We start from the raw sequence: 8,326 nt of genomic DNA, 5'->3' as shown, positions 1-8,326 counted from the left end.
TTTTACATAGGATGTTATTATAACATTTGTGTTGTATATTGGATAGACAAATTTTATGTCTATCTACAGTGCTACTTGTCATGAGAATATGACAAAAGCTTTAATGCTTGTATATTGGTACAAAAAAAGGCCATTTGGAAGACCATTTTATGCTGTATGTATTATGTGCTTTCTTCTCTACCAACTGGGTGGGCAAAGTATCGGTAACCTAAAGCTTAATAAGTAGTTTTATGTTATGGGATCTAATATGTACTGCATGACCTTGCGGTACAATCTTCTTGTGCCAAAAAGCATACATTAATAAATTTTCTTTTTCTTCATATCTGTTTCAGTGTTGGGGATATTAGTTTTATCTGGAGTTGCTCTGCTGCCGGTTCTTTTGCCAGTGTTTGCCACCGATAACAGTGTGAAGACAAACCACACCATAGGCAAGGGGGCTTTCAATGACCTTGACAAGCTAGCCATGGGACATATTAAAGTAAGTTGTATGACTATTTCATGAATAATTTGACACATCTATATTCATTCATTTTAAACCAAAAAAAGTCCCATTGAAATGACATATTGTTTCAAAAATAACACTGTCACATCATTCTTGTGAGGTTTTCCGTATCATTTTCCTTTCATGCAATAGTCCTGCCTTTCTTTTCTTTTAGGTAATAATCAATTGCCTTTCTAGAATAGTAGGTCCACTGATCCAAGTTATGAATCTTGTTTTATTTATAATTTGTTTAGTGTTATCAAGTGTGAAATCACTGAATTTTTTTTACTGGCCTATTTTTTTGTTTCTTTCTTATTTTTCCCTCGTAGGTTACAGGTAGGCAGTTCGAGATTCTGGGCGTTTCTATTGGCCACCTATTGGGTTTCTTTTGTTGCATATTACCTTTTGTGGAAGGCATACAAACATGTTTCTGATCTGAGAACTGCCGCCTTAATCTCTCTTGAAGTGAGAGCTTAAAAATTTGCTATTCTTGTCAGAGACATCCCTCGTCCACCCGAAGGTCAAACTAGAAAGGAACAGGTTGATTCATATTTTCAAACAATCTATCCAGATACATTTTACAAATCAATGGTGGTCACAGATAACAAAGACGTATCTAATCAATGTTCCTCACACTTGATTGTTTTGTGCTGTTTTTTCACTGTTTTCCATCTTTTCCTCACAGTATGATTTTTCTCAAAACTCAATTTTGTTTTGCAAAGTAAACAAGATGGAATAATTAGGTTGTTTTTATCTATATCTATGCTATCTATACATTATACAAACTCACTTGTTATGAATGATTTGTTGCACAATCTGCTTCCCAAAAACCCACAACAATACTATATTTCCACAAATATTTATGTTGCCTAGTAGTAGGGTACTACCAATGACCAAAAAAGTAAAATCACTAAACCATTAACTACTATCCACTAGACACGACTCATGCTCTCCACTCTCACCCACGATTTCCTGCACACATTAGTGTGCATACACTTCTAGTCATATAATTTACTGTCTTGTTTTATCATACATTTTTGTGTTTGATGATTGGTGGTCTAATCCATTAAATTAAAAACCAACCTCCTATTGTTTGATTTTTCAAGGTCAACAAAATTTGGGAAGAGATGGAAGGGTACAAAAAGAAGCTTGCACACACTGAAGCCATATGTGCTGAGTCAAAGAAAAATGGCAAACCTGAAGGGATTCGACTGACAAACAAAACCGGTTGTCTTTGTCTCACTGGTAAAAAAGTAGATTCCATAGAGTACCACAATGAGAAAATTAATGAATTGATCCCAAAATTAGAAGCCGAACAAAAGGTCACTCTTAGAGAGAAACAACAAGGATCGGCTTTGGTCTTCTTTAACAGCTGGTTAACTGCAGCTTCGGCAGCTCAGAGTCTACATGCTCAAATGGTTGACAAGTGGACTGTCATGGACGCTTCTGAGCCCCGCCAACTAATATGGACTAACCTTCATAAAACTTTTTTCGAAAGGAAAATAAGGCAGTATGTTGTTTATGTTTTTGTTGCGTTGACCATAATTTTCCACATGATTCCAATCAGGTTCATTTCTGCGCTCACGATACTGGTCAGTCTTGGAAGCATACTTACCTCAGCTTGCCCTTATCATATTTTTGGCCATTTTGCCGAACTTTCTTTTGTTTCTATCCAAGGCTGAGGGAATTCCTTCAGTGTCTCACGCAGGAAGGGCTGCCTCGGGGAAATACTTTTATTTCGCAGTGTTCTATGTTTTTATTGGAGTTACAATTGGTGGAACCCTGTTTGAGTCCTTGAAGAGCATTGAGAAGGATCCAAACTCCGCTTTTACGTTACTAGCAACAAGCCTTCCAGCTAAAGCAACTTTCTTCCTGACCTACGTGGCCCTGAAGTAAGATCACATTTCTTTTTTGTTTCTCTGCCATGTTTTCATCTTCTTTCTTGTCATAATTTGTTCTTTTTACAAAAATGGTTTTGACAGATTAATTTCGCACATGTCAAATTACATGTTATAATTGGATTGACATTCATGAGCATTTTTAATATTATGGCTACATTAGTTGACTTATTAATTTTCTTAGGTCAATTTAATTTTGAAGTTGAGTTGAGTTTTTGAAATTTGGTTTGACTATGAAGTTTGCTTAATTGCTTAAATGTTTGGTCAATTTAATCTCATAATTTTATTAATCTCTCAGGTTCTTTGTTGGCTATGGGCTGGAACTATCCCGAATAGTTCCTTTAATCATTTACCATCTTAAGAGGAAGTACCTTCGCAAGATTGAACCTGAGCGGAAAGAAGCTTGGGCTCCTGGAGATCTTCAACTTGCAACTGGGGTACCCGGTGATTTGCCGGTTGTCACAATTGTCCTTTTCTACTCTGTCATCGCTTCTATCATCATTCCTTTTGGTGCGCAATACTTTGCCCTTGGTTGGCTTGTCCTTCGAAATCAGGCAAGTCCACTAACTACTTCGAACTTCTAGAGCTTTATTCAATATCATTAACAAAATGGCTTTTGAATTTGTTCCTATGTTATTTCTAAGTTGACATCGAAATCAAAATGGGTTAAACAAAAAATGCACTTAAGATGATATTTTTTCCTTTCTTTTTGGTTGAATGCCCATATTTTTTTTCAAAGTTTGCTTCGTTGCGAAATCTTTGTTGGGTTAATTGCTATGATTTGAGCAAGGTTTTGAAAAGTGGTTGCGGTCGCCGTAACGGTGGCAGTGGCGCGATTGCGGTTACGGGGTGTAAAGGCCGTAGTGTAACGGTTGCGGTAACCGGAACCGTGAATTTTTTTATTTTTTGCACAATTTGAAAAAAACTTATCGATACATATATTTTTTTTCCATGATCATATTTATTGGGTTAAAAATAAATATTGATCAATTTTTGTAAATTTTTAAGTATGATCCAATATATTTGATATTTTTAAATCACTATAAACTGAGTTTTTTACATTTTATTTTAATAATTAATGACTTTATATTATACAAAAAATCAATCACTAACTATTATATATAAGATAAACAATGACAAAAGTAAGGGAATAAATAAGTGTCTAAATATATATATATATATACATATTTTCACCAAGCCAAATAAATAATGACCACAATTATTATTGTTATTATTTTCAAACAATATATAGATAGACACATACAAACAAAATGGTTGAGTGATAGCAGCTGAATAGAATAACATAGGTCTTACAGCTTCAACAAATCAATAACATATTTTTCATCTTCCCTCTTCTCTCTCTCCATCTCTTACTCCTCCATTTTCTCTCTTTATCTTCCCTCTTCTCTTTATCTCTCTTTCCCCATTTTCAGCTTTTTTTGTGTGTTTTTTTGAAAGAAACAGTTTGGAACCGTTACGTAACGGTGCGTAACAGGCCGTTACGGCTATTACAGCGCCGTGACGACCGCTATGGCAGCCGCTACGGCCGACACACCTGTGAATCTCAATCACACTGCAAAAGCGGCCGTAACGGGTGGCGGTAACCGCCAAAACCGTTACGTAACGGCATTACGTAACGGTTGCGGCCGCTTTTTAAAACCTTGGATTTGAGATAATAACTAGTGCATTGGGTTGTGTACATTTGTCCTCTCCATATTTTGTTTTAGCAGGAACCTAGTGCATTAGGTTGCTCTTTTTATTTATTTATTACTTAAAAAAATTATTGATCTTTAGGGTTGCATGTATATCTTATCCCTGATCAGATCTTGCTTTAGTGGAAGCCCTCGTGCATTGGGGTTGCTATATTTTAATTTTTTATATTGTTAAAATTTGTGAGTTATTATTATTATTATTTAAAAAAAAAGTGAATATGCATTTGAACACTTAAGAATGGCTTTTGTTGCAACAAATCTTTCACTTTTTTTTTTCTTCTATAAATCTCCCCTCATTTTCATGTATGTTTGCGTATTTTTTGTTATTCTCTCTGCCTTTATTATAGGTACTCAAAGTCTATGTTCCTTCATACGAGAGCTGCGGGATGATGTGGCCACACATAAACGTGCGCATCGTGGCATCTTTATTGTTATACCAAGTATTAATGGTTGGTTACTTTGGAATAAAGAAGTTCTTACACTCCATTGTTGATCCCTTTTCCAATACTCTCCCTGATATTCGCCTTCGTTTGCAACAAGAAATTCTACCGATTCTTCCAATCCACCACTGTTGAAATTGTTTGCCGCGAATTGAAGGAAACGCCAAACAGGGAAGTAATCTTCAGATCTTTCATTCTACTAAGCTTGAGGGCTGGCAAGGCTGACGAAGAAGAGTTTTAAGACGCGTTATCTCATGGGGTTTCAAGGTCATCATCGTTCGTTTGATGTACATTATATTTGTTTGTGTTTTTCCCACTAGTTTCATGGTGTTTATTGTAACTTTGAAGCATGTAAATTTGACTGGTACTTAAATTGTTTGTTGGTAATTAGCACTATTAGGAAGTATGTTTTCTTTTTTTTTTCTTTTTTTGCAACATATATATGATGTATGTGTTTCTGAAATGTGAAAATTTTCATTTTGGCTGCTTTAGTACTAAGAGTCTGTTGGTTTGCAAAAATGAAATCACATAGCTTGATTATCCTGCTAATGAAATGTGTAAACTTCATTTTTTTTGGGTGTTGCTCATTGAATTGAATTTACATGTATTTTATTTTCACGATATTTTCAATATTATTTTATTTATTTATTTATTTATTTATTTTTGGAAGTTAGTCAACTTTGATGAACATTGATCGACTCAGAAAGTGGAGTGCTTGAATTATCTTTTCAATTCTCTAATATATAATTTGTATTCATTTGTTCTTGTTGTCCAAGAGAAGTGGAACTTTTATTCCATTGCTCTCCAACTTTTTATGAGGAATAATTTCATACCCAAATCATGAAATTTGTATTAAGAATACTAGTGTAGCCGTGTAAATAATGTTGGAATTAAATTGCAGTTAAAATAAAGGAATGGTCTTTTTTTTGATAAAGATACTAAAAAAATATAAAGAAATATTATTCTTCTTAAAAACTTGTAACAATTTTACTGGTACCACATGCTGTATAGAGCTCAAATAAAATAACAACTCTCCCTAACCTTAATACAAATTAAGAAACAAACATATAAGTTTTATAAAGTTTACTAATATTGCAGATCAAAATATGAGCAAGTAAAAAAAAATTATAAACACTAAACAAGATACAAAAATCAAAGCGATAGTATACTTGATAACATTATATAATAAAAAGAAAAAAATTACTAAACACCACATAAAGCACACCAGCAAATGCTCTGCAATCTCAACAAATTAAATTGAAAATTAAATATCAAATAATGCATACCAACCTGTACTCTACAATTCCAAACAAATCAAATATATATATATATATATATACATAAATTAAGTGCCAAACAATGCACACCAGCCAACGCTCAACAATCTAAAAAATAATAAATAAATAAAAATGCACACCAGCTAGTACTATTGTAACACTCGCATCTTTTAATCCATTGAAGTGAGTATTTAATTCCCTTATTTCTATCTTTTTGGGAGTCTTTGGAGTTGTTGAATGTTAGTTTTGGAGGAGTGTGATTCGATTTAAACTGGTTGGGTTTGTTTGTTTGCGCTTGTTCTTGTCAAAAAGTTCCTTGGGAACTTAGAAATTCCATTGTGGGATCGACATCAACCTTTTTAAGGGTCGACCGTTACTTGTTGGTGAAGTTTCTGGAAGTGTTGTCGGAAAATAGGGTGGACACCATATATTGCAGAATTTGTGTGTTAGTTGCTGGAAAATAGGGTTGACCCCCTCTTGTCTAAGGGTCGACCCCCTTGCTTGTGCCAGATTGTCTTTTCTACCTAAAGAGTCGACCCCCCTGCTCGAAGGGTTGACCCCTGCGTGTTTTTTTTTTTCCCCCAGATTTTGGGGTTCAAATGGGCTCTACCTTTGGGGGGCTTTTGGGCCTATTATTTTATTTGATCTTAAGGCTATTCTTTACTACTATAAATAGGCCCAAGCCACTTTTCTCTCATTATTTTTCCTCTCATTTTTCTCTCAAACCGTGAGTTCTCCTCTCTCTCTCTCTCTCTCTCTCTCTCTCTCTCTCTCTCTCTCTCTCTTTCTAAACTCAAGCTTTAGGCACTAAGACCTCTAGATCTACTCACCTAGAGTGATCTTTTCACCATGATCCTTTGAGAAAAAGTGTAAATCTCATCAAGGGTTTCTTTTTGGTCCGATTCGTTCGTGGTTTCGTCGCTATTGATTTTTGGGTCGTCATCTCTTGGCTTCAAGAGGTAGGGGTTTCTAGTTCTCTTTCAATACCCTCATTTATGGATAGATTTGTGGTATTTTTTTTTTATATAAATACAAAAGTTTATATTTTTATGCATATTGTGATGAATCATGAGATTGGGGTTAGGGTTTGAAGGGAGTTGGGTTTATTTGTTGGGTTATGATCTTGGGTCATGAGTTTGGGTGTAAAAGTAATAGAAGGGTTGGAATAAAATGTGTTTTGTGAAAAGCTTTAACTTCTCTTAAAAACCCTAGTTTGGCTCATGAAGATGGTTAATGGTTTTCTTCAATTGATAGTAAAATCATGAAATTGAAGTGTTAAATTACACATGTACAAGTTTAATTGAAAATTTAAAAAGTTTGAAAATTAATGAAAAAGTTGTGATTGAACCCTCAATGCTGATGTTTTAGATTATGCCATAATGAGAACCAAACTTGGGAGAAAGGAAATTACTAATGGTATAGATGATATGAGCTTTGTGTTGAAATGGTTATGTTGGATCTTGTTGTGTGTTATGTGAATTGTATTGGGTTATGTGGTGTTAAGTTGATTGAGTTGTGCTGTGTGGAATTGAGTTGTGTTGGGTTGGGTTGAGTTGAGTTATGTTGGGTTGTGTTGTGGTTGGTACCCGTGCGGGGAGTTGAAAAATGGTTTTTCGGTGCCCACGACCATCCGTATCATAGCCGGTAAATGTAGGGGATTGTTTTAAAAATTGAAAATGGTTTTTCGGTTTCCACAACCGTCCGTATAATAGCCGGTAAATGTGGGGGTGGTTTGAATTCAAGGTGCCCAATTGCCCTGTCTAGGCTTATCGCTGGATGAATGTGGAAAAAGTGTTTTTGGGTGTCCACACAGTCCTGCAGTATAATAGCTGCCAAAAGTGAAAAAATGATTTTTGGGTGTCCACACAGTCCTGCCGTATAGTAGCTAGCAAACGTGGAAAAACGGATGGTTTTCGAAAATGTTTTGGGTGCCCACGTCCTGCCATATAATAGTCGGCAAATGTGGGGGATGGTTTTTAAAAAGTAAAAAATGGTTTTCGAAAAAGGATATGGTTTTTGAGAAAATGATTTTTGGGAGTTCACTTCTTGCCGTATAATAGCCGGCAAAAGGTGGAATGTGTTGTGACATGTGTTGAGGTTGGTGACGATATGTGTGACTTGTGATGAACTTGTGAAATTACCATTTGATGCATAATTTGGTATGGAATGGGAATGCATATAGAAATTATTTGAAGAGAATGGATAATGAAATGGTAATTGGATAAGGGATTGGTGATAAAGAACTCATCAGGTTATTCGTATCTATAAGGAAAAATTAAGAGTTTTGTTTTGTGCTTAATTGAGAAATTGAATTAAAAGGGTTTATTATCCTTGTGATATGTTGAATTATGATTGACAACACACATGTGGATATGATGTAGTTGTGATATGTTGAATTATAGTTGATAATGCAAGTGTGGATGTGATGTAGTTGTTAGATAAGTAGGAGTTTAGTGTAGTATAACAATTATTGACTAACAGAAATTTGGATTTCTACATTGAGGAGTTACAACAAATA

The 8,326-nt window shown here is 34.9% G+C and overlaps 1 pseudogene; it reads left to right on the top strand.

The window, feature by feature from the left end:
* The first annotated feature begins 310 nt into the window (after positions 1 to 310).
* Positions 311 to 4,928, top strand: LOC114286600 (hyperosmolality-gated Ca2+ permeable channel 3.1-like; annotated as a pseudogene).
* The last annotated feature ends 3,398 nt before the right edge of the window (positions 4,929 to 8,326 follow it).

This window comes from Camellia sinensis, chromosome 10, assembly GCF_055761805.1.
Source record: "Camellia sinensis isolate YWXY chromosome 10, ASM5576180v1, whole genome shotgun sequence".
NCBI classification, from domain to species: Eukaryota; Viridiplantae; Streptophyta; class Magnoliopsida; order Ericales; family Theaceae; genus Camellia; species Camellia sinensis.
The sequence above is the reverse complement of the archived record's forward strand: the minus strand, read 5'-3'. Positions and strand labels throughout refer to the sequence as shown.